This window comes from Rhinoderma darwinii, unplaced genomic scaffold, assembly GCF_050947455.1.
Source record: "Rhinoderma darwinii isolate aRhiDar2 unplaced genomic scaffold, aRhiDar2.hap1 Scaffold_624, whole genome shotgun sequence".
Taxonomy (NCBI): domain Eukaryota; kingdom Metazoa; phylum Chordata; class Amphibia; order Anura; family Rhinodermatidae; genus Rhinoderma; species Rhinoderma darwinii.
The window spans coordinates 59,107-87,067 of NW_027464180.1; the positions used below are offsets into that span (position 1 = coordinate 59,107).

General features: G+C 47.4%; 17 non-coding genes across 17 annotated transcripts; all 17 read left to right on the forward strand.

Annotated features, from left to right (window-relative positions):
• The first annotated feature begins 251 nt into the window (after nt 1-251).
• On the forward strand, nt 252-442 carry LOC142726443 (U2 spliceosomal RNA). The gene has a single exon (XR_012876891.1). It is a non-coding gene; the product is annotated as a U2 spliceosomal RNA (small nuclear RNA).
• A 1,281-nt stretch (nt 443-1,723) lies between these two features.
• LOC142726444 (U2 spliceosomal RNA) lies at nt 1,724-1,914 on the forward strand. The gene has a single exon (XR_012876892.1). It is a non-coding gene; the product is annotated as a U2 spliceosomal RNA (small nuclear RNA).
• A 4,306-nt stretch (nt 1,915-6,220) lies between these two features.
• LOC142726446 (U2 spliceosomal RNA) lies at nt 6,221-6,411 on the forward strand. Its single transcript, XR_012876893.1, has one exon. It is a non-coding gene; the product is annotated as a U2 spliceosomal RNA (small nuclear RNA).
• A 1,280-nt stretch (nt 6,412-7,691) lies between these two features.
• Nucleotides 7,692-7,882, forward strand: LOC142726448 (U2 spliceosomal RNA). The gene has a single exon (XR_012876895.1). It is a non-coding gene; the product is annotated as a U2 spliceosomal RNA (small nuclear RNA).
• Nucleotides 7,883-9,174: 1,292 nt separating this feature from the next.
• LOC142726449 (U2 spliceosomal RNA) lies at nt 9,175-9,365 on the forward strand. Its single transcript, XR_012876896.1, has one exon. It is a non-coding gene; the product is annotated as a U2 spliceosomal RNA (small nuclear RNA).
• Nucleotides 9,366-10,637: 1,272 nt separating this feature from the next.
• LOC142726450 (U2 spliceosomal RNA) lies at nt 10,638-10,828 on the forward strand. Its single transcript, XR_012876897.1, has one exon. It is a non-coding gene; the product is annotated as a U2 spliceosomal RNA (small nuclear RNA).
• A 1,284-nt stretch (nt 10,829-12,112) lies between these two features.
• LOC142726451 (U2 spliceosomal RNA) lies at nt 12,113-12,303 on the forward strand. The gene has a single exon (XR_012876898.1). It is a non-coding gene; the product is annotated as a U2 spliceosomal RNA (small nuclear RNA).
• A 1,276-nt stretch (nt 12,304-13,579) lies between these two features.
• Nucleotides 13,580-13,770, forward strand: LOC142726452 (U2 spliceosomal RNA). The gene has a single exon (XR_012876899.1). It is a non-coding gene; the product is annotated as a U2 spliceosomal RNA (small nuclear RNA).
• Nucleotides 13,771-15,062: 1,292 nt separating this feature from the next.
• On the forward strand, nt 15,063-15,253 carry LOC142726343 (U2 spliceosomal RNA). The gene has a single exon (XR_012876801.1). It is a non-coding gene; the product is annotated as a U2 spliceosomal RNA (small nuclear RNA).
• Nucleotides 15,254-16,538: 1,285 nt separating this feature from the next.
• Nucleotides 16,539-16,729, forward strand: LOC142726344 (U2 spliceosomal RNA). The gene has a single exon (XR_012876802.1). It is a non-coding gene; the product is annotated as a U2 spliceosomal RNA (small nuclear RNA).
• A 1,284-nt stretch (nt 16,730-18,013) lies between these two features.
• LOC142726346 (U2 spliceosomal RNA) lies at nt 18,014-18,204 on the forward strand. The gene has a single exon (XR_012876803.1). It is a non-coding gene; the product is annotated as a U2 spliceosomal RNA (small nuclear RNA).
• Nucleotides 18,205-19,488: 1,284 nt separating this feature from the next.
• LOC142726347 (U2 spliceosomal RNA) lies at nt 19,489-19,679 on the forward strand. Its single transcript, XR_012876804.1, has one exon. It is a non-coding gene; the product is annotated as a U2 spliceosomal RNA (small nuclear RNA).
• A 1,276-nt stretch (nt 19,680-20,955) lies between these two features.
• LOC142726348 (U2 spliceosomal RNA) lies at nt 20,956-21,146 on the forward strand. The gene has a single exon (XR_012876805.1). It is a non-coding gene; the product is annotated as a U2 spliceosomal RNA (small nuclear RNA).
• Nucleotides 21,147-22,430: 1,284 nt separating this feature from the next.
• LOC142726350 (U2 spliceosomal RNA) lies at nt 22,431-22,621 on the forward strand. The gene has a single exon (XR_012876807.1). It is a non-coding gene; the product is annotated as a U2 spliceosomal RNA (small nuclear RNA).
• Nucleotides 22,622-23,897: 1,276 nt separating this feature from the next.
• Nucleotides 23,898-24,088, forward strand: LOC142726351 (U2 spliceosomal RNA). The gene has a single exon (XR_012876808.1). It is a non-coding gene; the product is annotated as a U2 spliceosomal RNA (small nuclear RNA).
• A 1,292-nt stretch (nt 24,089-25,380) lies between these two features.
• Nucleotides 25,381-25,571, forward strand: LOC142726352 (U2 spliceosomal RNA). Its single transcript, XR_012876809.1, has one exon. It is a non-coding gene; the product is annotated as a U2 spliceosomal RNA (small nuclear RNA).
• Nucleotides 25,572-26,859: 1,288 nt separating this feature from the next.
• LOC142726353 (U2 spliceosomal RNA) lies at nt 26,860-27,050 on the forward strand. The gene has a single exon (XR_012876810.1). It is a non-coding gene; the product is annotated as a U2 spliceosomal RNA (small nuclear RNA).
• The last annotated feature ends 911 nt before the right edge of the window (nt 27,051-27,961 follow it).

Here is a 27,961-nt window from a genome sequence, read left to right on the forward strand (position 1 = left end):
CAGCAGGGCATTTGGGCGTTGCCAGGAAGGCGTTTTTATGTAGATTCCTCCTCTTTCAGCACTGCATTGTGGTGCAAGCAAAAGAAGCAAATCCTGTCTGGCTTCCTCTCCGGCCTTTATTCACCTCCCGTGTAGCTGTGAGTGTGTGAGCCTGCAGGGCCCCATGGAATTGCCTAGAAGTAGGCTGAATCGCTGCAAGGGCTGAACAGCAGTATCGGGCAGGCTCGGGCAACGCGCGGCCCGTTCGGGTTATCGCTTCTCGGCCTTTTGGCTAAGATCAAGTGTAGTATCTGTTCTTATCAGTTTAATATCTGATACGTCCCCTATCTGGGGACCATATATTAAATGGATTTTTAGAACAGGGAGATGGAAATAGAGCTTGCTCTGTCCACTCCACGCATTGACCTGGTATTGCAGTATTTCCAGGACCGGTGCACCCTTTCCTTATGTGTTGACTAAAAGCAGATTCCAAAAGTGTTTTTTGTCTTTGCTATTGTTTCTGTCTTTCTGAAGGGATCTCCCCTTTTTAATCCCATTATTTCAACACCTGTTGGACAATGCATGAGTGATAATGAGCTCATTGATTAAATGCAATTAATGAATAGATTGCCACCTCTTGTTGTGTGTCGTCTGTGTTTCTGTGTTTCCGGCATTTCACATTGGAACACCTCATTCACCTTCCTTGTCTTCTCTCCGCCCTCCCTTTTAGGTAAGTTAAAGAGCTGCACCTGAGCCAGCCACTGATTGATTGATTGATTGATTGATTGATTGATTGATTGATTGATGCAGCACAACAGTCAAATAGTGGAGTGGAGTAGGGGAACAGCAAACAGCCAATAAAGCAGCCCGCCCGCTCGCCTGCCCGCCACAATGGACCTACCTGTGTACACTAGATGGATGTGATGGAATGTACTGTCGTCCCTACATTTCAAGAAGAAGTAAGAATTGCAGTTGCAACAAAGCCTTGCTTGCCTACAAAGAGAGCAGCAATTTGGATTTGTTACTATGTTACCTAGAAGAATAACAAACTGTGCAAGGATGGAGGTTGTAGGAGCAAGGAGAAGTTGTCTGTAAAGTTGGTGGATGCCTATTTTCCATTTTGCAGTCGCTTGTCTCCCTCTTGTGGCCTCCTGGAGGCAACTAGCTGTGCAAAAAAAAGACAGCCTGGCGGCCGGCTGTTGCAGTGTTGCCCTCTCAGGCAACACTGAGTGACTGACTGAGCCTCACCGTCTTATATAAAGTTCAGACGGAACTTTGCACGTGTCATAGTGGAGCCCTCAGGATTCCAGAGCCAGCTTTCTGACATCATAATGGGGCCTCAGAGATAAAAGCCTGGGCCCAGGCAGTGTTGGTCAGTGCTGCTCAGCAGGCAGCACTGGACTGGACTGGATTACAGCTGATACAAGGTGTGAAGGAACAAGGGGTGGCTGTGGGCATGCACTTGCTGCCGCTGCCAGTGTTTATCTGCATGGCAGCAGGGCATTTGGGCGTTGCCAGGAAGGCGTTTTTATGTAGATTCCTCCTCTTTCAGCACTGCATTGTGGTGCAAGCAAAAGAAGCAAATCCTGTCTGGCTTCCTCTCCGGCCTTTATTCACCTCCCGTGTAGCTGTGAGTGTGTGAGCCTGCAGGGCCCCATGGAATTGCCTAGAAGTAGGCTGAATCGCTGCAAGGGCTGAACAGCAGTATCGGGCAGGCTCGGGCAACGCGCGGCCCGTTCGGGTTATCGCTTCTCGGCCTTTTGGCTAAGATCAAGTGTAGTATCTGTTCTTATCAGTTTAATATCTGATACGTCCCCTATCTGGGGACCATATATTAAATGGATTTTTAGAACAGGGAGATGGAAATAGAGCTTGCTCTGTCCACTCCACGCATTGACCTGGTATTGCAGTATTTCCAGGACCGGTGCACCCTTTCCTTATGTGTTGACTAAAAGCAGATTCCAAAAGTGTTTTTTGTCTTTGCTATTGTTTCTGTCTTTCTGAAGGGATCTCCCCTTTTAATCCCATTATTTCAACACCTGTTGGACAATGCATGAGTGATAATGAGCTCATTGATTAAATGCAATTAATGAATAGATTGCCACCTCTTGTTGTGTGTCGTCTGTGTTTCTGTGTTTCCGGCATTTCACATTGGAACACCTCATTCACCTTCCTTGTCTTCTCTCCGCCCTCCCTTTTAGGTAAGTTAAAGAGCTGCACCTGAGCCAGCCACTGATTGATTGATTGATTGATTGATTGATTGATTGATTGATTGATTGATTGATTGATTGATGCAGCACAACAGTCAAATAGTGGAGTGGAGTAGGGGAACAGCAAACAGCCAATAAAGCAGCCCGCCCGCTCGCCTGCCCGCCACAATGGACCTACCTGTGTACACTAGATGGATGTGATGGAATGTACTGTCGTCCCTACATTTCAAGAAGAAGTAAGAATTGCAGTTGCAACAAAGCCTTGCTTGCCTACAAAGAGAGCAGCAATTTGGATTTGTTACTATGTTACCTAGAAGAATAACAAACTGTGCAAGGATGGAGGTTGTAGGAGCAAGGAGAAGTTGTCTGTAAAGTTGGTGGATGCCTATTTTCCATTTTGCAGTCCCTTGTCTCCCTCTTGTGGCCTCCTGGAGGCAACTAGCTGTGCAAAAAAAAGACAGCCTGGCGGCCGGCTGTTGCAGTGTTGCCCTCTCAGGCAACACTGAGTGACTGACTGAGCCTCACCGTCTTATATAAAGTTCAGACGGAACTTTGCACGTGTCATAGTGGAGCCCTCAGGATTCCAGAGCCAGCTTTCTGACATCATAATGGGGCCTCAGAGATAAAAGCCTGGGCCCAGGCAGTGTTGGTCAGTGCTGCTCAGCAGGCAGCACTGGACTGGACTGGATTACAGCTGATACAAGGTGTGAAGGAACAAGGGGTGGCTGTGGGCATCAGTGGCGGATTATCATATGGGCGATTCGGGCGGCCGCCCGGGGCCCGAGGCTCCCAGGGGGCCCATGGCAGCCCGAACCGCACATCATCTTGTAAAGGTACCTATTCAGCGCGCTAGCGCTGCTAACTAACGAAGATGAGGAGGGGAGGAGCAGGGAATTGGCCGGGAAAGGGGTAGGACACGCCTCCCTGACAAGGGCGGGCCGCCGCCATTGAGTAACAGAACAGCGACGGACGGCTGTTCTGTTACTCCGAATCCGCAAGACAAGAGCCGGGCGGTCGGTCACCGGCGCTGAGGTCAGTACAGCAGGCTTATCCTCCTGCCCAACTGGTTCCCGACCGCTGGCTGTATTTTTACGGCCAGCGGTCAGGGACGGGTCCTTAAAACCCGAGCCATAGACTTTCTACGGCTCGGGTTTTAACTTGCTGCCCGCGCGATCGGGCAGCTGAATGTCGGGTCTCCGGCTGTCAGTGACTGCCGGGGACCCTGAGGAGAAGACAGAAGCAGCTTTCGCTGCTTCTGTCTTCTCCGATGTCTTCTTACACAGCGTTCAATGAACGCTGTGTACAGGAATAGAGACAGCAGCAGCGGCGCTGTCTCTATTCCTCCCGGTGATCATGTGACTGGTCACATGATCGCCGGGTGCCGTTAGTGGCAGGCTGCTGCTGGGTCTAACTAGACCCAGCACAGCCCTATTAGTGACAATCGTCACTATGAGAGGGCTGATTTCCCCTGTAACTGGGGCTGCTGTGCAGCCCCAGTTACAGTGGAAAAACATGGTGTAAAAGAAAGAAAAAATATATAAAGTTCACCAAAGGTCTTTTTTGACCTTTGAGGAACAGACAACAGTAATAAAAAAATAGTAAAGTAAAGTGCAAAAAAAAATGAAATAATAAATACACATAAAATGCCCACCCCAATAAAAACCGTCGCCCCCCCCCCCAATCATTGTTGTAACGCTAGCGCTGACCCAATTACCCTAATATAGACATGTAATATATTACAATTTACGGTAGACAATGACGATCACAAATAAAAGGTCTATTTTAGGGTAAAACTATGTTATTACCAAAAAAAAATAGCTGAAACGTAAAAAAGCTTATTTTTTTACTATTATTTTCAAACTTTATGAATAAAAATTCTAAAATAGCAAAAAAGGTGTGTATAAAAACGATAAAAAAAAGAAACCTGCATTGTCTACGGAAAAAACATCGCAAAAATCACATCGTTTTTATTTATTTTTTATAAAAATGTGTGTTTGGTGCAACTTTGTAATTACGTTTTATTAAAAAATATTTTCACTTTTTGAGATACAGCTGCTTTGTATCCTGTATCCGTCAGGTCAGCAGGACTGACGGGATCAGTGAAACGGGCCCTGCGCTAAATTATAATCTTAGATGTGATAGATTTGAGGTGGATCCTGCGTGTCACTGATCCCGTCAGTCTTGCTGACCTGACGGATACAGGATACAAAGCAGCTGTATCTTAAAAAGTGAAAATATTTTTTAATAAAACGTAATTACAAAGTTGCACCAAACACACATTTTTATAAAAAATAAATAAAAACGACGTGATTTTTGCGACGTTTTTTCCGTAGACAATGCAGGTTTCGTTTTTTATCGTTTTTATACACACCTTTTTTTGCTATTTTACAATTTTTATTCATAAAGTTTGAAAATAATAGTAAACAAATAAGCTTTTTTACGTTTCAGCTATTTTTTTTGGTAATAACATAGTTTTACCCTAAAATAGACCTTTTATTTGTAATAGTCATTGTTTACCGTAAATTGTAATATATTACATGTCTATATTAGGGTAATTGGGTAATATATATATATATATATATAAAATTATGATATAAAGTTTTTAAATGTGTACATAACCTTGTGGCACTATATACAAGGGGGAGTTCTGTGTGGCACTATATACAAGGGGGAGCGCTGTGTGCCACTATATACAAGGGGGAGCGCTGTGTGCCACTATATACAAGGGGGAGCGCTGTGTGGCACTATATACAAGGGGGAGCGCTGTGTGCCACTATATACAAGTGGGAGCGCTGTGTGGCACTATATACAAGGGGAGCGCTGTGTGGCACTATATACAAGGGGAGCGCTGTGTGGCACTATATACAAGGGGGAGCGCTGTGTGGCATTATATACAAGGGGGGGCTGTGTAGTGCTATCCACAGTGGTATGTGTGTGGCGCTCTTTATAGGGGGGGCTTTTTGGTGCTATTTACAAGAGGGGGAGGGCTGTGTGGCGCTCTCTACAGGGCGCTGTATGGCACTATCTATATGGGGCTGTGTGTAACGCTCTCTACGAGGAGGATGTGTGATATATAGAGGGGGCTGTGTATGGCGATATCTATGGGGGTGTGTAATATCTACAGGGGCTGTGTGTGGCACTATGTACAGGGGGCTGTGTGTATGTGGTGTTTTACAGTGTGTGGTATTATTATATTCAGGCGCGCAGTGTTTGGTGCTATTATATTTAGGGGCACAGTATGTGGCACCATGATAACTTTATTTTCGTTTATAGGTGTGGAAATGTTGGAAAAGTGAGGAGACATCTGAGTGGCAAATTCTGCAGAAATGAGTCATGGCCGGGAGAAGTCGTCATGAGCGCTGGACCGGATGGAGAAGAAAAGAGGAAAAAAACTACTAGAATCTGAGACGTCGTCACCTGTGAGTCACTAGATTTATAGAGAATCTGTCACCTCTCCTGACATGTTTATTATAGGAATCCTTGTATTTCACAAAAAGTCTTTCTGCAGTCCAGGACTGATAGACAATTCCTCTTGTCAGGAGGTTGTGTCCCTGCACAGTGTGATACTCTCAGTATGTAGGGACACAGCCCTGTGACAAGGGAAATCGTAACACTGTTAATGCTTGCCCAAAAAAGTAGTGTCAAAAATAGTTACGGCGCGGCAGGGCGGCGGTGAGGAAGGGGGGCCCAAGTTTGGGTAACAGCCCAGGGCCCATGGTCTACTTAATCCGCCACTGGTGGGCATGCACTTGCTGCCGCTGCCAGTGTTTATCTGCATGGCAGCAGGGCATTTGGGCGTTGCCAGGAAGGCGTTTTTATGTAGATTCCTCCTCTTTCAGCACTGCATTGTGGTGCAAGCAAAAGAAGCAAATCCTGTCTGGCTTCCTCTCCGGCCTTTATTCACCTCCCGTGTAGCTGTGAGTGTGTGAGCCTGCAGGGCCCCATGGAATTGCCTAGAAGTAGGCTGAATCGCTGCAAGGGCTGAACAGCAGTATCGGGCAGGCTCGGGCAACGCGCGGCCCGTTCGGGTTATCGCTTCTCGGCCTTTTGGCTAAGATCAAGTGTAGTATCTGTTCTTATCAGTTTAATATCTGATACGTCCCCTATCTGGGGACCATATATTAAATGGATTTTTAGAACAGGGAGATGGAAATAGAGCTTGCTCTGTCCACTCCACGCATTGACCTGGTATTGCAGTATTTCCAGGACCGGTGCACCCTTTCCTTATGTGTTGACTAAAAGCAGATTCCAAAAGTGTTTTTTGTCTTTGCTATTGTTTCTGTCTTTCTGAAGGGATCTCCCCTTTTAATCCCATTATTTCAACACCTGTTGGACAATGCATGAGTGATAATGAGCTCATTGATTAAATGCAATTAATGAATAGATTGCCACCTCTTGTTGTGTGTCGTCTGTGTTTCTGTGTTTCCGGCATTTCACATTGGAACACCTCATTCACCTTCCTTGTCTTCTCTCCGCCCTCCCTTTTAGGTAAGTTAAAGAGCTGCACCTGAGCCAGCCACTGATTGATTGATTGATTGATTGATTGATTGATTGATTGATTGATGCAGCACAACAGTCAAATAGTGGAGTGGAGTAGGGGAACAGCAAACAGCCAATAAAGCAGCCCGCCCGCTCGCCTGCCCGCCACAATGGACCTACCTGTGTACACTAGATGGATGTGATGGAATGTACTGTCGTCCCTACATTTCAAGAAGAAGTAAGAATTGCAGTTGCAACAAAGCCTTGCTTGCCTACAAAGAGAGCAGCAATTTGGATTTGTTACTATGTTACCTAGAAGAATAACAAACTGTGCAAGGATGGAGGTTGTAGGAGCAAGGAGAAGTTGTCTGTAAAGTTGGTGGATGCCTATTTTCCATTTTGCAGTCCCTTGTCTCCCTCTTGTGGCCTCCTGGAGGCAACTAGCTGTGCAAAAAAAAGACAGCCTGGCGGCCGGCTGTTGCAGTGTTGCCCTCTCAGGCAACACTGAGTGACTGACTGAGCCTCACCGTCTTATATAAAGTTCAGACGGAACTTTGCACGTGTCATAGTGGAGCCCTCAGGATTCCAGAGCCAGCTTTCTGACATCATAATGGGGCCTCAGAGATAAAAGCCTGGGCCCAGGCAGTGTTGGTCAGTGCTGCTCAGCAGGCAGCACTGGACTGGACTGGATTACAGCTGATACAAGGTGTGAAGGAACAAGGGGTGGCTGTGGGCATGCACTTGCTGCCGCTGCCAGTGTTTATCTGCATGGCAGCAGGGCATTTGGGCGTTGCCAGGAAGGCGTTTTTATGTAGATTCCTCCTCTTTCAGCACTGCATTGTGGTGCAAGCAAAAGAAGCAAATCCTGTCTGGCTTCCTCTCCGGCCTTTATTCACCTCCCGTGTAGCTGTGAGTGTGTGAGCCTGCAGGGCCCCATGGAATTGCCTAGAAGTAGGCTGAATCGCTGCAAGGGCTGAACAGCAGTATCGGGCAGGCTCGGGCAACGCGCGGCCCGTTCGGGTTATCGCTTCTCGGCCTTTTGGCTAAGATCAAGTGTAGTATCTGTTCTTATCAGTTTAATATCTGATACGTCCCCTATCTGGGGACCATATATTAAATGGATTTTTAGAACAGGGAGATGGAAATAGAGCTTGCTCTGTCCACTCCACGCATTGACCTGGTATTGCAGTATTTCCAGGACCGGTGCACCCTTTCCTTATGTGTTGACTAAAAGCAGATTCCAAAAGTGTTTTTTGTCTTTGCTATTGTTTCTGTCTTTCTGAAGGGATCTCCCCTTTTAATCCCATTATTTCAACACCTGTTGGACAATGCATGAGTGATAATGAGCTCATTGATTAAATGCAATTAATGAATAGATTGCCACCTCTTGTTGTGTGTCGTCTGTGTTTCTGTGTTTCCGGCATTTCACATTGGAACACCTCATTCACCTTCCTTGTCTTCTCTCCGCCCTCCCTTTTAGGTAAGTTAAAGAGCTGCACCTGAGCCAGCCACTGATTGATTGATTGATTGATTGATTGATTGATTGATTGATTGATTGATTGATTGATGCAGCACAACAGTCAAATAGTGGAGTGGAGTAGGGGAACAGCAAACAGCCAATAAAGCAGCCCGCCCGCTCGCCTGCCCGCCACAATGGACCTACCTGTGTACACTAGATGGATGTGATGGAATGTACTGTCGTCCCTACATTTCAAGAAGAAGTAAGAATTGCAGTTGCAACAAAGCCTTGCTTGCCTACAAAGAGAGCAGCAATTTGGATTTGTTACTATGTTAACTAGAAGAATAACAAACTGTGCAAGGATGGAGGTTGTAGGAGCAAGGAGAAGTTGTCTGTAAAGTTGGTGGATGCCTATTTTCCATTTTGCAGTCCCTTGTCTCCCTCTTGTGGCCTCCTGGAGGCAACTAGCTGTGCAAAAAAAAGACAGCCTGGCGGCCGGCTGTTGCAGTGTTGCCCTCTCAGGCAACACTGAGTGACTGACTGAGCCTCACCGTCTTATATAAAGTTCAGACGGAACTTTGCACGTGTCATAGTGGAGCCCTCAGGATTCCAGAGCCAGCTTTCTGACATCATAATGGGGCCTCAGAGATAAAAGCCTGGGCCCAGGCAGTGTTGGTCAGTGCTGCTCAGCAGGCAGCACTGGACTGGACTGGATTACAGCTGATACAAGGTGTGAAGGAACAAGGGGTGGCTGTGGGCATGCACTTGCTGCCGCTGCCAGTGTTTATCTGCATGGCAGCAGGGCATTTGGGCGTTGCCAGGAAGGCGTTTTTATGTAGATTCCTCCTCTTTCAGCACTGCATTGTGGTGCAAGCAAAAGAAGCAAATCCTGTCTGGCTTCCTCTCCGGCCTTTATTCACCTCCCGTGTAGCTGTGAGTGTGTGAGCCTGCAGGGCCCCATGGAATTGCCTAGAAGTAGGCTGAATCGCTGCAAGGGCTGAACAGCAGTATCGGGCAGGCTCGGGCAACGCGCGGCCCGTTCGGGTTATCGCTTCTCGGCCTTTTGGCTAAGATCAAGTGTAGTATCTGTTCTTATCAGTTTAATATCTGATACGTCCCCTATCTGGGGACCATATATTAAATGGATTTTTAGAACAGGGAGATGGAAATAGAGCTTGCTCTGTCCACTCCACGCATTGACCTGGTATTGCAGTATTTCCAGGACCGGTGCACCCTTTCCTTATGTGTTGACTAAAAGCAGATTCCAAAAGTGTTTTTTGTCTTTGCTATTGTTTCTGTCTTTCTGAAGGGATCTCCCCTTTTAATCCCATTATTTCAACACCTGTTGGACAATGCATGAGTGATAATGAGCTCATTGATTAAATGCAATTAATGAATAGATTGCCACCTCTTGTTGTGTGTCGTCTGTGTTTCTGTGTTTCCGGCATTTCACATTGGAACACCTCATTCACCTTCCTTGTCTTCTCTCCGCCCTCCCTTTTAGGTAAGTTAAAGAGCTGCACCTGAGCCAGCCACTGATTGATTGATTGATTGATTGATTGATTGATTGATGCAGCACAACAGTCAAATAGTGGAGTGGAGTAGGGGAACAGCAAACAGCCAATAAAGCAGCCCGCCCGCTCGCCTGCCCGCCACAATGGACCTACCTGTGTACACTAGATGGATGTGATGGAATGTACTGTCGTCCCTACATTTCAAGAAGAAGTAAGAATTGCAGTTGCAACAAAGCCTTGCTTGCCTACAAAGAGAGCAGCAATTTGGATTTGTTACTATGTTACCTAGAAGAATAACAAACTGTGCAAGGATGGAGGTTGTAGGAGCAAGGAGAAGTTGTCTGTAAAGTTGGTGGATGCCTATTTTCCATTTTGCAGTCCCTTGTCTCCCTCTTGTGGCCTCCTGGAGGCAACTAGCTGTGCAAAAAAAAGACAGCCTGGCGGCCGGCTGTTGCAGTGTTGCCCTCTCAGGCAACACTGAGTGACTGACTGAGCCTCACCGTCTTATATAAAGTTCAGACGGAACTTTGCACGTGTCATAGTGGAGCCCTCAGGATTCCAGAGCCAGCTTTCTGACATCATAATGGGGCCTCAGAGATAAAAGCCTGGGCCCAGGCAGTGTTGGTCAGTGCTGCTCAGCAGGCAGCACTGGACTGGACTGGATTACAGCTGATACAAGGTGTGAAGGAACAAGGGGTGGCTGTGGGCATGCACTTGCTGCCGCTGCCAGTGTTTATCTGCATGGCAGCAGGGCATTTGGGCGTTGCCAGGAAGGCGTTTTTATGTAGATTCCTCCTCTTTCAGCACTGCATTGTGGTGCAAGCAAAAGAAGCAAATCCTGTCTGGCTTCCTCTCCGGCCTTTATTCACCTCCCGTGTAGCTGTGAGTGTGTGAGCCTGCAGGGCCCCATGGAATTGCCTAGAAGTAGGCTGAATCGCTGCAAGGGCTGAACAGCAGTATCGGGCAGGCTCGGGCAACGCGCGGCCCGTTCGGGTTATCGCTTCTCGGCCTTTTGGCTAAGATCAAGTGTAGTATCTGTTCTTATCAGTTTAATATCTGATACGTCCCCTATCTGGGGACCATATATTAAATGGATTTTTAGAACAGGGAGATGGAAATAGAGCTTGCTCTGTCCACTCCACGCATTGACCTGGTATTGCAGTATTTCCAGGACCGGTGCACCCTTTCCTTATGTGTTGACTAAAAGCAGATTCCAAAAGTGTTTTTTGTCTTTGCTATTGTTTCTGTCTTTCTGAAGGGATCTCCCCTTTTAATCCCATTATTTCAACACCTGTTGGACAATGCATGAGTGATAATGAGCTCATTGATTAAATGCAATTAATGAATAGATTGCCACCTCTTGTTGTGTGTCGTCTGTGTTTCTGTGTTTCCGGCATTTCACATTGGAACACCTCATTCACCTTCCTTGTCTTCTCTCCGCCCTCCCTTTTAGGTAAGTTAAAGAGCTGCACCTGAGCCAGCCACTGATTGATTGATTGATTGATTGATTGATTGATTGATTGATTGATTGATGCAGCACAACAGTCAAATAGTGGAGTGGAGTAGGGGAACAGCAAACAGCCAATAAAGCAGCCCGCCCGCTCGCCTGCCCGCCACAATGGACCTACCTGTGTACACTAGATGGATGTGATGGAATGTACTGTCGTCCCTACATTTCAAGAAGAAGTAAGAATTGCAGTTGCAACAAAGCCTTGCTTGCCTACAAAGAGAGCAGCAATTTGGATTTGTTACTATGTTACCTAGAAGAATAACAAACTGTGCAAGGATGGAGGTTGTAGGAGCAAGGAGAAGTTGTCTGTAAAGTTGGTGGATGCCTATTTTCCATTTTGCAGTCCCTTGTCTCCCTCTTGTGGCCTCCTGGAGGCAACTAGCTGTGCAAAAAAAAGACAGCCTGGCGGCCGGCTGTTGCAGTGTTGCCCTCTCAGGCAACACTGAGTGACTGACTGAGCCTCACCGTCTTATATAAAGTTCAGACGGAACTTTGCACGTGTCATAGTGGAGCCCTCAGGATTCCAGAGCCAGCTTTCTGACATCATAATGGGGCCTCAGAGATAAAAGCCTGGGCCCAGGCAGTGTTGGTCAGTGCTGCTCAGCAGGCAGCACTGGACTGGACTGGATTACAGCTGATACAAGGTGTGAAGGAACAAGGGGTGGCTGTGGGCATGCACTTGCTGCCGCTGCCAGTGTTTATCTGCATGGCAGCAGGGCATTTGGGCGTTGCCAGGAAGGCGTTTTTATGTAGATTCCTCCTCTTTCAGCACTGCATTGTGGTGCAAGCAAAAGAAGCAAATCCTGTCTGGCTTCCTCTCCGGCCTTTATTCACCTCCCGTGTAGCTGTGAGTGTGTGAGCCTGCAGGGCCCCATGGAATTGCCTAGAAGTAGGCTGAATCGCTGCAAGGGCTGAACAGCAGTATCGGGCAGGCTCGGGCAACGCGCGGCCCGTTCGGGTTATCGCTTCTCGGCCTTTTGGCTAAGATCAAGTGTAGTATCTGTTCTTATCAGTTTAATATCTGATACGTCCCCTATCTGGGGACCATATATTAAATGGATTTTTAGAACAGGGAGATGGAAATAGAGCTTGCTCTGTCCACTCCACGCATTGACCTGGTATTGCAGTATTTCCAGGACCGGTGCACCCTTTCCTTATGTGTTGACTAAAAGCAGATTCCAAAAGTGTTTTTTGTCTTTGCTATTGTTTCTGTCTTTCTGAAGGGATCTCCCCTTTTAATCCCATTATTTCAACACCTGTTGGACAATGCATGAGTGATAATGAGCTCATTGATTAAATGCAATTAATGAATAGATTGCCACCTCTTGTTGTGTGTCGTCTGTGTTTCTGTGTTTCCGGCATTTCACATTGGAACACCTCATTCACCTTCCTTGTCTTCTCTCCGCCCTCCCTTTTAGGTAAGTTAAAGAGCTGCACCTGAGCCAGCCACTGATTGATTGATTGATTGATTGATTGATTGATTGATTGATGCAGCACAACAGTCAAATAGTGGAGTGGAGTAGGGGAACAGCAAACAGCCAATAAAGCAGCCCGCCCGCTCGCCTGCCCGCCACAATGGACCTACCTGTGTACACTAGATGGATGTGATGGAATGTACTGTCGTCCCTACATTTCAAGAAGAAGTAAGAATTGCAGTTGCAACAAAGCCTTGCTTGCCTACAAAGAGAGCAGCAATTTGGATTTGTTACTATGTTACCTAGAAGAATAACAAACTGTGCAAGGATGGAGGTTGTAGGAGCAAGGAGAAGTTGTCTGTAAAGTTGGTGGATGCCTATTTTCCATTTTGCAGTCCCTTGTCTCCCTCTTGTGGCCTCCTGGAGGCAACTAGCTGTGCAAAAAAAAGACAGCCTGGCGGCCGGCTGTTGCAGTGTTGCCCTCTCAGGCAACACTGAGTGACTGACTGAGCCTCACCGTCTTATATAAAGTTCAGACGGAACTTTGCACGTGTCATAGTGGAGCCCTCAGGATTCCAGAGCCAGCTTTCTGACATCATAATGGGGCCTCAGAGATAAAAGCCTGGGCCCAGGCAGTGTTGGTCAGTGCTGCTCAGCAGGCAGCACTGGACTGGACTGGATTACAGCTGATACAAGGTGTGAAGGAACAAGGGGTGGCTGTGGGCATGCACTTGCTGCCGCTGCCAGTGTTTATCTGCATGGCAGCAGGGCATTTGGGCGTTGCCAGGAAGGCGTTTTTATGTAGATTCCTCCTCTTTCAGCACTGCATTGTGGTGCAAGCAAAAGAAGCAAATCCTGTCTGGCTTCCTCTCCGGCCTTTATTCACCTCCCGTGTAGCTGTGAGTGTGTGAGCCTGCAGGGCCCCATGGAATTGCCTAGAAGTAGGCTGAATCGCTGCAAGGGCTGAACAGCAGTATCGGGCAGGCTCGGGCAACGCGCGGCCCGTTCGGGTTATCGCTTCTCGGCCTTTTGGCTAAGATCAAGTGTAGTATCTGTTCTTATCAGTTTAATATCTGATACGTCCCCTATCTGGGGACCATATATTAAATGGATTTTTAGAACAGGGAGATGGAAATAGAGCTTGCTCTGTCCACTCCACGCATTGACCTGGTATTGCAGTATTTCCAGGACCGGTGCACCCTTTCCTTATGTGTTGACTAAAAGCAGATTCCAAAAGTGTTTTTTGTCTTTGCTATTGTTTCTGTCTTTCTGAAGGGATCTCCCCTTTTAATCCCATTATTTCAACACCTGTTGGACAATGCATGAGTGATAATGAGCTCATTGATTAAATGCAATTAATGAATAGATTGCCACCTCTTGTTGTGTGTCGTCTGTGTTTCTGTGTTTCCGGCATTTCACATTGGAACACCTCATTCACCTTCCTTGTCTTCTCTCCGCCCTCCCTTTTAGGTAAGTTAAAGAGCTGCACCTGAGCCAGCCACTGATTGATTGATTGATTGATTGATTGATTGATTGATTGATTGATTGATTGATTGATGCAGCACAACAGTCAAATAGTGGAGTGGAGTAGGGGAACAGCAAACAGCCAATAAAGCAGCCCGCCCGCTCGCCTGCCCGCCACAATGGACCTACCTGTGTACACTAGATGGATGTGATGGAATGTACTGTCGTCCCTACATTTCAAGAAGAAGTAAGAATTGCAGTTGCAACAAAGCCTTGCTTGCCTACAAAGAGAGCAGCAATTTGGATTTGTTACTATGTTACCTAGAAGAATAACAAACTGTGCAAGGATGGAGGTTGTAGGAGCAAGGAGAAGTTGTCTGTAAAGTTGGTGGATGCCTATTTTCCATTTTGCAGTCCCTTGTCTCCCTCTTGTGGCCTCCTGGAGGCAACTAGCTGTGCAAAAAAAAGACAGCCTGGCGGCCGGCTGTTGCAGTGTTGCCCTCTCAGGCAACACTGAGTGACTGACTGAGCCTCACCGTCTTATATAAAGTTCAGACGGAACTTTGCACGTGTCATAGTGGAGCCCTCAGGATTCCAGAGCCAGCTTTCTGACATCATAATGGGGCCTCAGAGATAAAAGCCTGGGCCCAGGCAGTGTTGGTCAGTGCTGCTCAGCAGGCAGCACTGGACTGGACTGGATTACAGCTGATACAAGGTGTGAAGGAACAAGGGGTGGCTGTGGGCATGCACTTGCTGCCGCTGCCAGTGTTTATCTGCATGGCAGCAGGGCATTTGGGCGTTGCCAGGAAGGCGTTTTTATGTAGATTCCTCCTCTTTCAGCACTGCATTGTGGTGCAAGCAAAAGAAGCAAATCCTGTCTGGCTTCCTCTCCGGCCTTTATTCACCTCCCGTGTAGCTGTGAGTGTGTGAGCCTGCAGGGCCCCATGGAATTGCCTAGAAGTAGGCTGAATCGCTGCAAGGGCTGAACAGCAGTATCGGGCAGGCTCGGGCAACGCGCGGCCCGTTCGGGTTATCGCTTCTCGGCCTTTTGGCTAAGATCAAGTGTAGTATCTGTTCTTATCAGTTTAATATCTGATACGTCCCCTATCTGGGGACCATATATTAAATGGATTTTTAGAACAGGGAGATGGAAATAGAGCTTGCTCTGTCCACTCCACGCATTGACCTGGTATTGCAGTATTTCCAGGACCGGTGCACCCTTTCCTTATGTGTTGACTAAAAGCAGATTCCAAAAGTGTTTTTTGTCTTTGCTATTGTTTCTGTCTTTCTGAAGGGATCTCCCCTTTTAATCCCATTATTTCAACACCTGTTGGACAATGCATGAGTGATAATGAGCTCATTGATTAAATGCAATTAATGAATAGATTGCCACCTCTTGTTGTGTGTCGTCTGTGTTTCTGTGTTTCCGGCATTTCACATTGGAACACCTCATTCACCTTCCTTGTCTTCTCTCCGCCCTCCCTTTTAGGTAAGTTAAAGAGCTGCACCTGAGCCAGCCACTTGATTGATTGATTGATTGATTGATTGATTGATTGATTGATTGATTGATGCAGCACAACAGTCAAATAGTGGAGTGGAGTAGGGGAACAGCAAACAGCCAATAAAGCAGCCCGCCCGCTCGCCTGCCCGCCACAATGGACCTACCTGTGTACACTAGATGGATGTGATGGAATGTACTGTCGTCCCTACATTTCAAGAAGAAGTAAGAATTGCAGTTGCAACAAAGCCTTGCTTGCCTACAAAGAGAGCAGCAATTTGGATTTGTTACTATGTTACCTAGAAGAATAACAAACTGTGCAAGGATGGAGGTTGTAGGAGCAAGGAGAAGTTGTCTGTAAAGTTGGTGGATGCCTATTTTCCATTTTGCAGTCCCTTGTCTCCCTCTTGTGGCCTCCTGGAGGCAACTAGCTGTGCAAAAAAAAGACAGCCTGGCGGCCGGCTGTTGCAGTGTTGCCCTCTCAGGCAACACTGAGTGACTGACTGAGCCTCACCGTCTTATATAAAGTTCAGACGGAACTTTGCACGTGTCATAGTGGAGCCCTCAGGATTCCAGAGCCAGCTTTCTGACATCATAATGGGGCCTCAAAGATAAAAGCCTGGGCCCAGGCAGTGTTGGTCAGTGCTGCTCAGCAGGCAGCACTGGACTGGACTGGATTACAGCTGATACAAGGTGTGAAGGAACAAGGGGTGGCTGTGGGCATGCACTTGCTGCCGCTGCCAGTGTTTATCTGCATGGCAGCAGGGCATTTGGGCGTTGCCAGGAAGGCGTTTTTATGTAGATTCCTCCTCTTTCAGCACTGCATTGTGGTGCAAGCAAAAGAAGCAAATCCTGTCTGGCTTCCTCTCCGGCCTTTATTCACCTCCCGTGTAGCTGTGAGTGTGTGAGCCTGCAGGGCCCCATGGAATTGCCTAGAAGTAGGCTGAATCGCTGCAAGGGCTGAACAGCAGTATCGGGCAGGCTCGGGCAACGCGCGGCCCGTTCGGGTTATCGCTTCTCGGCCTTTTGGCTAAGATCAAGTGTAGTATCTGTTCTTATCAGTTTAATATCTGATACGTCCCCTATCTGGGGACCATATATTAAATGGATTTTTAGAACAGGGAGATGGAAATAGAGCTTGCTCTGTCCACTCCACGCATTGACCTGGTATTGCAGTATTTCCAGGACCGGTGCACCCTTTCCTTATGTGTTGACTAAAAGCAGATTCCAAAAGTGTTTTTTGTCTTTGCTATTGTTTCTGTCTTTCTGAAGGGATCTCCCCTTTTAATCCCATTATTTCAACACCTGTTGGACAATGCATGAGTGATAATGAGCTCATTGATTAAATGCAATTAATGAATAGATTGCCACCTCTTGTTGTGTGTCGTCTGTGTTTCTGTGTTTCCGGCATTTCACATTGGAACACCTCATTCACCTTCCTTGTCTTCTCTCCGCCCTCCCTTTTAGGTAAGTTAAAGAGCTGCACCTGAGCCAGCCACTGATTGATTGATTGATTGATTGATTGATTGATTGATTGATTGATTGATGCAGCACAACAGTCAAATAGTGGAGTGGAGTAGGGGAACAGCAAACAGCCAATAAAGCAGCCCGCCCGCTCGCCTGCCCGCCACAATGGACCTACCTGTGTACACTAGATGGATGTGATGGAATGTACTGTCGTCCCTACATTTCAAGAAGAAGTAAGAATTGCAGTTGCAACAAAGCCTTGCTTGCCTACAAAGAGAGCAGCAATTTGGATTTGTTACTATGTTACCTAGAAGAATAACAAACTGTGCAAGGATGGAGGTTGTAGGAGCAAGGAGAAGTTGTCTGTAAAGTTGGTGGATGCCTATTTTCCATTTTGCAGTCCCTTGTCTCCCTCTTGTGGCCTCCTGGAGGCAACTAGCTGTGCAAAAAAAAGACAGCCTGGCGGCCGGCTGTTGCAGTGTTGCCCTCTCAGGCAACACTGAGTGACTGACTGAGCCTCACCGTCTTATATAAAGTTCAGACGGAACTTTGCACGTGTCATAGTGGAGCCCTCAGGATTCCAGAGCCAGCTTTCTGACATCATAATGGGGCCTCAGAGATAAAAGCCTGGGCCCAGGCAGTGTTGGTCAGTGCTGCTCAGCAGGCAGCACTGGACTGGACTGGATTACAGCTGATACAAGGTGTGAAGGAACAAGGGGTGGCTGTGGGCATGCACTTGCTGCCGCTGCCAGTGTTTATCTGCATGGCAGCAGGGCATTTGGGCGTTGCCAGGAAGGCGTTTTTATGTAGATTCCTCCTCTTTCAGCACTGCATTGTGGTGCAAGCAAAAGAAGCAAATCCTGTCTGGCTTCCTCTCCGGCCTTTATTCACCTCCCGTGTAGCTGTGAGTGTGTGAGCCTGCAGGGCCCTATGGAATTGCCTAGAAGTAGGCTGAATCGCTGCAAGGGCTGAACAGCAGTATCGGGCAGGCTCGGGCAACGCGCGGCCCGTTCGGGTTATCGCTTCTCGGCCTTTTGGCTAAGATCAAGTGTAGTATCTGTTCTTATCAGTTTAATATCTGATACGTCCCCTATCTGGGGACCATATATTAAATGGATTTTTAGAACAGGGAGATGGAAATAGAGCTTGCTCTGTCCACTCCACGCATTGACCTGGTATTGCAGTATTTCCAGGACCGGTGCACCCTTTCCTTATGTGTTGACTAAAAGCAGATTCCAAAAGTGTTTTTTGTCTTTGCTATTGTTTCTGTCTTTCTGAAGGGATCTCCCCTTTTAATCCCATTATTTCAACACCTGTTGGACAATGCATGAGTGATAATGAGCTCATTGATTAAATGCAATTAATGAATAGATTGCCACCTCTTGTTGTGTGTCGTCTGTGTTTCTGTGTTTCCGGCATTTCACATTGGAACACCTCATTCACCTTCCTTGTCTTCTCTCCGCCCTCCCTTTTAGGTAAGTTAAAGAGCTGCACCTGAGCCAGCCACTGATTGATTGATTGATTGATTGATTGATTGATTGATTGATTGATTGATGCAGCACAACAGTCAAATAGTGGAGTGGAGTAGGGGAACAGCAAACAGCCAATAAAGCAGCCCGCCCGCTCGCCTGCCCGCCACAATGGACCTACCTGTGTACACTAGATGGATGTGATGGAATGTACTGTCGTCCCTACATTTCAAGAAGAAGTAAGAATTGCAGTTGCAACAAAGCCTTGCTTGCCTACAAAGAGAGCAGCAATTTGGATTTGTTACTATGTTACCTAGAAGAATAACAAACTGTGCAAGGATGGAGGTTGTAGGAGCAAGGAGAAGTTGTCTGTAAAGTTGGTGGATGCCTATTTTCCATTTTGCAGTCCCTTGTCTCCCTCTTGTGGCCTCCTGGAGGCAACTAGCTGTGCAAAAAAAAGACAGCCTGGCGGCCGGCTGTTGCAGTGTTGCCCTCTCAGGCAACACTGAGTGACTGACTGAGCCTCACCGTCTTATATAAAGTTCAGACGGAACTTTGCACGTGTCATAGTGGAGCCCTCAGGATTCCAGAGCCAGCTTTCTGACATCATAATGGGGCCTCAGAGATAAAAGCCTGGGCCCAGGCAGTGTTGGTCAGTGCTGCTCAGCAGGCAGCACTGGACTGGACTGGATTACAGCTGATACAAGGTGTGAAGGAACAAGGGGTGGCTGTGGGCATGCACTTGCTGCCGCTGCCAGTGTTTATCTGCATGGCAGCAGGGCATTTGGGCGTTGCCAGGAAGGCGTTTTTATGTAGATTCCTCCTCTTTCAGCACTGCATTGTGGTGCAAGCAAAAGAAGCAAATCCTGTCTGGCTTCCTCTCCGGCCTTTATTCACCTCCCGTGTAGCTGTGAGTGTGTGAGCCTGCAGGGCCCCATGGAATTGCCTAGAAGTAGGCTGAATCGCTGCAAGGGCTGAACAGCAGTATCGGGCAGGCTCGGGCAACGCGCGGCCCGTTCGGGTTATCGCTTCTCGGCCTTTTGGCTAAGATCAAGTGTAGTATCTGTTCTTATCAGTTTAATATCTGATACGTCCCCTATCTGGGGACCATATATTAAATGGATTTTTAGAACAGGGAGATGGAAATAGAGCTTGCTCTGTCCACTCCACGCATTGACCTGGTATTGCAGTATTTCCAGGACCGGTGCACCCTTTCCTTATGTGTTGACTAAAAGCAGATTCCAAAAGTGTTTTTTGTCTTTGCTATTGTTTCTGTCTTTCTGAAGGGATCTCCCCTTTTAATCCCATTATTTCAACACCTGTTGGACAATGCATGAGTGATAATGAGCTCATTGATTAAATGCAATTAATGAATAGATTGCCACCTCTTGTTGTGTGTCGTCTGTGTTTCTGTGTTTCCGGCATTTCACATTGGAACACCTCATTCACCTTCCTTGTCTTCTCTCCGCCCTCCCTTTTAGGTAAGTTAAAGAGCTGCACCTGAGCCAGCCACTGATTGATTGATTGATTGATTGATTGATTGATTGATTGATGCAGCACAACAGTCAAATAGTGGAGTGGAGTAGGGGAACAGCAAACAGCCAATAAAGCAGCCCGCCCGCTCGCCTGCCCGCCACAATGGACCTACCTGTGTACACTAGATGGATGTGATGGAATGTACTGTCGTCCCTACATTTCAAGAAGAAGTAAGAATTGCAGTTGCAACAAAGCCTTGCTTGCCTACAAAGAGAGCAGCAATTTGGATTTGTTACTATGTTACCTAGAAGAATAACAAACTGTGCAAGGATGGAGGTTGTAGGAGCAAGGAGAAGTTGTCTGTAAAGTTGGTGGATGCCTATTTTCCATTTTGCAGTCCCTTGTCTCCCTCTTATGGCCTCCTGGAGGCAACTAGCTGTGCAAAAAAAAGACAGCCTGGCGGCTGGCTGTTGCAGTGTTGCCCTCTCAGGCAACACTGAGTGACTGACTGAGCCTCACCGTCTTATATAAAGTTCAGACGGAACTTTGCACGTGTCATAGTGGAGCCCTCAGGATTCCAGAGCCAGCTTTCTGACATCATAATGGGGCCTCAGAGATAAAAGCCTGGGCCCAGGCAGTGTTGGTCAGTGCTGCTCAGCAGGCAGCACTGGACTGGACTGGATTACAGCTGATACAAGGTGTGAAGGAACAAGGGGTGGCTGTGGGCATGCACTTGCTGCCGCTGCCAGTGTTTATCTGCATGGCAGCAGGGCATTTGGGCGTTGCCAGGAAGGCGTTTTTATGTAGATTCCTCCTCTTTCAGCACTGCATTGTGGTGCAAGCAAAAGAAGCAAATCCTGTCTGGCTTCCTCTCCGGCCTTTATTCACCTCCCGTGTAGCTGTGAGTGTGTGAGCCTGCAGGGCCCCATGGAATTGCCTAGAAGTAGGCTGAATCGCTGCAAGGGCTGAACAGCAGTATCGGGCAGGCTCGGGCAACGCGCGGCCCGTTCGGGTTATCGCTTCTCGGCCTTTTGGCTAAGATCAAGTGTAGTATCTGTTCTTATCAGTTTAATATCTGATACGTCCCCTATCTGGGGACCATATATTAAATGGATTTTTAGAACAGGGAGATGGAAATAGAGCTTGCTCTGTCCACTCCACGCATTGACCTGGTATTGCAGTATTTCCAGGACCGGTGCACCCTTTCCTTATGTGTTGACTAAAAGCAGATTCCAAAAGTGTTTTTTGTCTTTGCTATTGTTTCTGTCTTTCTGAAGGGATCTCCCCTTTTAATCCCATTATTTCAACACCTGTTGGACAATGCATGAGTGATAATGAGCTCATTGATTAAATGCAATTAATGAATAGATTGCCACCTCTTGTTGTGTGTCGTCTGTGTTTCTGTGTTTCCGGCATTTCACATTGGAACACCTCATTCACCTTCCTTGTCTTCTCTCCGCCCTCCCTTTTAGGTAAGTTAAAGAGCTGCACCTGAGCCAGCCACTGATTGATTGATTGATTGATTGATTGATTGATTGATTGATTGATTGATGCAGCACAACAGTCAAATAGTGGAGTGGAGTAGGGGAACAGCAAACAGCCAATAAAGCAGCCCGCCCGCTCGCCTGCCCGCCACAATGGACCTACCTGTGTACACTAGATGGATGTGATGGAATGTACTGTCGTCCCTACATTTCAAGAAGAAGTAAGAATTGCAGTTGCAACAAAGCCTTGCTTGCCTACAAAGAGAGCAGCAATTTGGATTTGTTACTATGTTACCTAGAAGAATAACAAACTGTGCAAGGATGGAGGTTGTAGGAGCAAGGAGAAGTTGTCTGTAAAGTTGGTGGATGCCTATTTTCCATTTTGCAGTCCCTTGTCTCCCTCTTGTGGCCTCCTGGAGGCAACTAGCTGCGCAAAAAAAAGACAGCCTGGCGGCCGGCTGTTGCAGTGTTGCCCTCTCAGGCAACACTGAGTGACTGACTGAGCCTCACCGTCTTATATAAAGTTCAGACGGAACTTTGCACGTGTCATAGTGGAGCCCTCAGGATTCCAGAGCCAGCTTTCTGACATCATAATGGGGCCTCAGAGATAAAAGCCTGGGCCCAGGCAGTGTTGGTCAGTGCTGCTCAGCAGGCAGCACTGGACTGGACTGGATTACAGCTGATACAAGGTGTGAAGGAACAAGGGGTGGCTGTGGGCATGCACTTGCTGCCGCTGCCAGTGTTTATCTGCATGGCAGCAGGGCATTTGGGCGTTGCCAGGAAGGCGTTTTTATGTAGATTCCTCCTCTTTCAGCACTGCATTGTGGTGCAAGCAAAAGAAGCAAATCCTGTCTGGCTTCCTCTCCGGCCTTTATTCACCTCCCGTGTAGCTGTGAGTGTGTGAGCCTGCAGGGCCCCATGGAATTGCCTAGAAGTAGGCTGAATCGCTGCAAGGGCTGAACAGCAGTATCGGGCAGGCTCGGGCAACGCGCGGCCCGTTCGGGTTATCGCTTCTCGGCCTTTTGGCTAAGATCAAGTGTAGTATCTGTTCTTATCAGTTTAATATCTGATACGTCCCCTATCTGGGGACCATATATTAAATGGATTTTTAGAACAGGGAGATGGAAATAGAGCTTGCTCTGTCCACTCCACGCATTGACCTGGTATTGCAGTATTTCCAGGACCGGTGCACCCTTTCCTTATGTGTTGACTAAAAGCAGATTCCAAAAGTGTTTTTTGTCTTTGCTATTGTTTCTGTCTTTCTGAAGGGATCTCCCCTTTTAATCCCATTATTTCAACACCTGTTGGACAATGCATGAGTGATAATGAGCTCATTGATTAAATGCAATTAATGAATAGATTGCCACCTCTTGTTGTGTGTCGTCTGTGTTTCTGTGTTTCCGGCATTTCACATTGGAACACCTCATTCACCTTCCTTGTCTTCTCTCCGCCCTCCCTTTTAGGTAAGTTAAAGAGCTGCACCTGAGCCAGCCACTGATTGATTGATTGATTGATTGATTGATTGATTGATTGATGCAGCACAACAGTCAAATAGTGGAGTGGAGTAGGGGAACAGCAAACAGCCAATAAAGCAGCCCGCCCGCTCGCCTGCCCGCCACAATGGACCTACCTGTGTACACTAGATGGATGTGATGGAATGTACTGTCGTCCCTACATTTCAAGAAGAAGTAAGAATTGCAGTTGCAACAAAGCCTTGCTTGCCTACAAAGAGAGCAGCAATTTGGATTTGTTACTATGTTACCTAGAAGAATAACAAACTGTGCAAGGATGGAGGTTGTAGGAGCAAGGAGAAGTTGTCTGTAAAGTTGGTGGATGCCTATTTTCCATTTTGCAGTCCCTTGTCTCCCTCTTGTGGCCTCCTGGAGGCAACTAGCTGTGCAAAAAAAAGACAGCCTGGCGGCCGGCTGTTGCAGTGTTGCCCTCTCAGGCAACACTGAGTGACTGACTGAGCCTCACCGTCTTATATAAAGTTCAGACGGAACTTTGCACGTGTCATAGTGGAGCCCTCAGGATTCCAGAGCCAGCTTTCTGACATCATAATGGGGCCTCAGAGATAAAAGCCTGGGCCCAGGCAGTGTTGGTCAGTGCTGCTCAGCAGGCAGCACTGGACTGGACTGGATTACAGCTGATACAAGGTGTGAAGGAACAAGGGGTGGCTGTGGGCATGCACTTGCTGCCGCTGCCAGTGTTTATCTGCATGGCAGCAGGGCATTTGGGCGTTGCCAGGAAGGCGTTTTTATGTAGATTCCTCCTCTTTCAGCACTGCATTGTGGTGCAAACAAAAGAAGCAAATCCTGTCTGGCTTCCTCTCCGGCCTTTATTCACCTCCCGTGTAGCTGTGAGTGTGTGAGCCTGCAGGGCCCCATGGAATTGCCTAGAAGTAGGCTGAATCGCTGCAAGGGCTGAACAGCAGTATCGGGCAGGCTCGGGCAACGCGCGGCCCGTTCGGGTTATCGCTTCTCGGCCTTTTGGCTAAGATCAAGTGTAGTATCTGTTCTTATCAGTTTAATATCTGATACGTCCCCTATCTGGGGACCATATATTAAATGGATTTTTAGAACAGGGAGATGGAAATAGAGCTTGCTCTGTCCACTCCACGCATTGACCTGGTATTGCAGTATTTCCAGGACCGGTGCACCCTTTCCTTATGTGTTGACTAAAAGCAGATTCCAAAAGTGTTTTTTGTCTTTGCTATTGTTTCTGTCTTTCTGAAGGGATCTCCCCTTTTAATCCCATTATTTCAACACCTGTTGGACAATGCATGAGTGATAATGAGCTCATTGATTAAATGCAATTAATGAATAGATTGCCACCTCTTGTTGTGTGTCGTCTGTGTTTCTGTGTTTCCGGCATTTCACATTGGAACACCTCATTCACCTTCCTTGTCTTCTCTCCGCCCTCCCTTTTAGGTAAGTTAAAGAGCTGCACCTGAGCCAGCCACTGATTGATTGATTGATTGATTGATTGATTGATTGATTGATTGATTGATTGATTGATGCAGCACAACAGTCAAATAGTGGAGTGGAGTAGGGGAACAGCAAACAGCCAATAAAGCAGCCCGCCCGCTCGCCTGCCCGCCACAATGGACCTACCTGTGTACACTAGATGGATGTGATGGAATGTACTGTCGTCCCTACATTTCAAGAAGAAGTAAGAATTGCAGTTGCAACAAAGCCTTGCTTGCCTACAAAGAGAGCAGCAATTTGGATTTGTTACTATGTTACCTAGAAGAATAACAAACTGTGCAAGGATGGAGGTTGTAGGAGCAAGGAGAAGTTGTCTGTAAAGTTGGTGGATGCCTATTTTCCATTTTGCAGTCCCTTGTCTCCCTCTTGTGGCCTCCTGGAGGCAACTAGCTGTGCAAAAAAAAGACAGCCTGGCGGCCGGCTGTTGCAGTGTTGCCCTCTCAGGCAACACTGAGTGACTGACTGAGCCTCACCGTCTTATATAAAGTTCAGACGGAACTTTGCACGTGTCATAGTGGAGCCCTCAGGATTCCAGAGCCAGCTTTCTGACATCATAATGGGGCCTCAGAGATAAAAGCCTGGGCCCAGGCAGTGTTGGTCAGTGCTGCTCAGCAGGCAGCACTGGACTGGACTGGATTACAGCTGATACAAGGTGTGAAGGAACAAGGGGTGGCTGTGGGCATGCACTTGCTGCCGCTGCCAGTGTTTATCTGCATGGCAGCAGGGCATTTGGGCGTTGCCAGGAAGGCGTTTTTATGTAGATTCCTCCTCTTTCAGCACTGCATTGTGGTGCAAGCAAAAGAAGCAAATCCTGTCTGGCTTCCTCTCCGGCCTTTATTCACCTCCCGTGTAGCTGTGAGTGTGTGAGCCTGCAGGGCCCCATGGAATTGCCTAGAAGTAGGCTGAATCGCTGCAAGGGCTGAACAGCAGTATCGGGCAGGCTCGGGCAACGCGCGGCCCGTTCGGGTTATCGCTTCTCGGCCTTTTGGCTAAGATCAAGTGTAGTATCTGTTCTTATCAGTTTAATATCTGATACGTCCCCTATCTGGGGACCATATATTAAATGGATTTTTAGAACAGGGAGATGGAAATAGAGCTTGCTCTGTCCACTCCACGCATTGACCTGGTATTGCAGTATTTCCAGGACCGGTGCACCCTTTCCTTATGTGTTGACTAAAAGCAGATTCCAAAAGTGTTTTTTGTCTTTGCTATTGTTTCTGTCTTTCTGAAGGGATCTCCCCTTTTAATCCCATTATTTCAACACCTGTTGGACAATGCATGAGTGATAATGAGCTCATTGATTAAATGCAATTAATGAATAGATTGCCACCTCTTGTTGTGTGTCGTCTGTGTTTCTGTGTTTCCGGCATTTCACATTGGAACACCTCATTCACCTTCCTTGTCTTCTCTCCGCCCTCCCTTTTAGGTAAGTTAAAGAGCTGCACCTGAGCCAGCCACTGATTGATTGATTGATTGATTGATTGATTGATTGATTGATTGATTGATTGATGCAGCACAACAGTCAAATAGTGGAGTGGAGTAGGGGAACAGCAAACAGCCAATAAAGCAGCCCGCCCGCTCGCCTGCCCGCCACAATGGACCTACCTGTGTACACTAGATGGATGTGATGGAATGTACTGTCGTCCCTACATTTCAAGAAGAAGTAAGAATTGCAGTTGCAACAAAGCCTTGCTTGCCTACAAAGAGAGCAGCAATTTGGATTTGTTACTATGTTACCTAGAAGAATAACAAACTGTGCAAGGATGGAGGTTGTAGGAGCAAGGAGAAGTTGTCTGTAAAGTTGGTGGATGCCTATTTTCCATTTTGCAGTCCCTTGTCTCCCTCTTGTGGCCTCCTGGAGGCAACTAGCTGTGCAAAAAAAAGACAGCCTGGCGGCCGGCTGTTGCAGTGTTGCCCTCTCAGGCAACACTGAGTGACTGACTGAGCCTCACCGTCTTATATAAAGTTCAGACGGAACTTTGCACGTGTCATAGTGGAGCCCTCAGGATTCCAGAGCCAGCTTTCTGACATCATAATGGGGCCTCAGAGATAAAAGCCTGGGCCCAGGCAGTGTTGGTCAGTGCTGCTCAGCAGGCAGCACTGGACTGGACTGGATTACAGCTGATACAAGGTGTGAAGGAACAAGGGGTGGCTGTGGGCATGCACTTGCTGCCGCTGCCAGTGTTTATCTGCATGGCAGCAGGGCATTTGGGCGTTGCCAGGAAGGCGTTTTTATGTAGATTCCTCCTCTTTCAGCACTGCATTGTGGTGCAAGCAAAAGAAGCAAATCCTGTCTGGCTTCCTCTCCGGCCTTTATTCACCTCCCGTGTAGCTGTGAGTGTGTGAGCCTGCAGGGCCCCATGGAATTGCCTAGAAGTAGGCTGAATCGCTGCAAGGGCTGAACAGCAGTATCGGGCAGGCTCGGGCAACGCGCGGCCCGTTCGGGTTATCGCTTCTCGGCCTTTTGGCTAAGATCAAGTGTAGTATCTGTTCTTATCAGTTTAATATCTGATACGTCCCCTATCTGGGGACCATATATTAAATGGATTTTTAGAACAGGGAGATGGAAATAGAGCTTGCTCTGTCCACTCCACGCATTGACCTGGTATTGCAGTATTTCCAGGACCGGTGCACCCTTTCCTTATGTGTTGACTAAAAGCAGATTCCAAAAGTGTTTTTTGTCTTTGCTATTGTTTCTGTCTTTCTGAAGGGATCTCCCCTTTTAATCCCATTATTTCAACACCTGTTGGACAATGCATGAGTGATAATGAGCTCATTGATTAAATGCAATTAATGAATAGATTGCCACCTCTTGTTGTGTGTCGTCTGTGTTTCTGTGTTTCCGGCATTTCACATTGGAACACCTCATTCACCTTCCTTGTCTTCTCTCCGCCCTCCCTTTTAGGTAAGTTAAAGAGCTGCACCTGAGCCAGCCACTGATTGATTGATTGATTGATTGATTGATTGATTGATTGATTGATTGATGCAGCACAACAGTCAAATAGTGGAGTGGAGTAGGGGAACAGCAAACAGCCAATAAAGCAGCCCGCCCGCTCGCCTGCCCGCCACAATGGACCTACCTGTGTACACTAGATGGATGTGATGGAATGTACTGTCGTCCCTACATTTCAAGAAGAAGTAAGAATTGCAGTTGCAACAAAGCCTTGCTTGCCTACAAAGAGAGCAGCAATTTGGATTTGTTACTATGTTACCTAGAAGAATAACAAACTGTGCAAGGATGGAGGTTGTAGGAGCAAGGAGAAGTTGTCTGTAAAGTTGGTGGATGCCTATTTTCCATTTTGCAGTCCCTTGTCTCCCTCTTGTGGCCTCCTGGAGGCAACTAGCTGTGCAAAAAAAAGACAGCCTGGCGGCCGGCTGTTGCAGTGTTGCCCTCTCAGGCAACACTGAGTGACTGACTGAGCCTCACCGTCTTATATAAAGTTCAGACGGAACTTTGCACGTGTCATAGTGGAGCCCTCAGGATTCCAGAGCCAGCTTTCTGACATCATAATGGGGCCTCAGAGATAAAAGCCTGGGCCCAGGCAGTGTT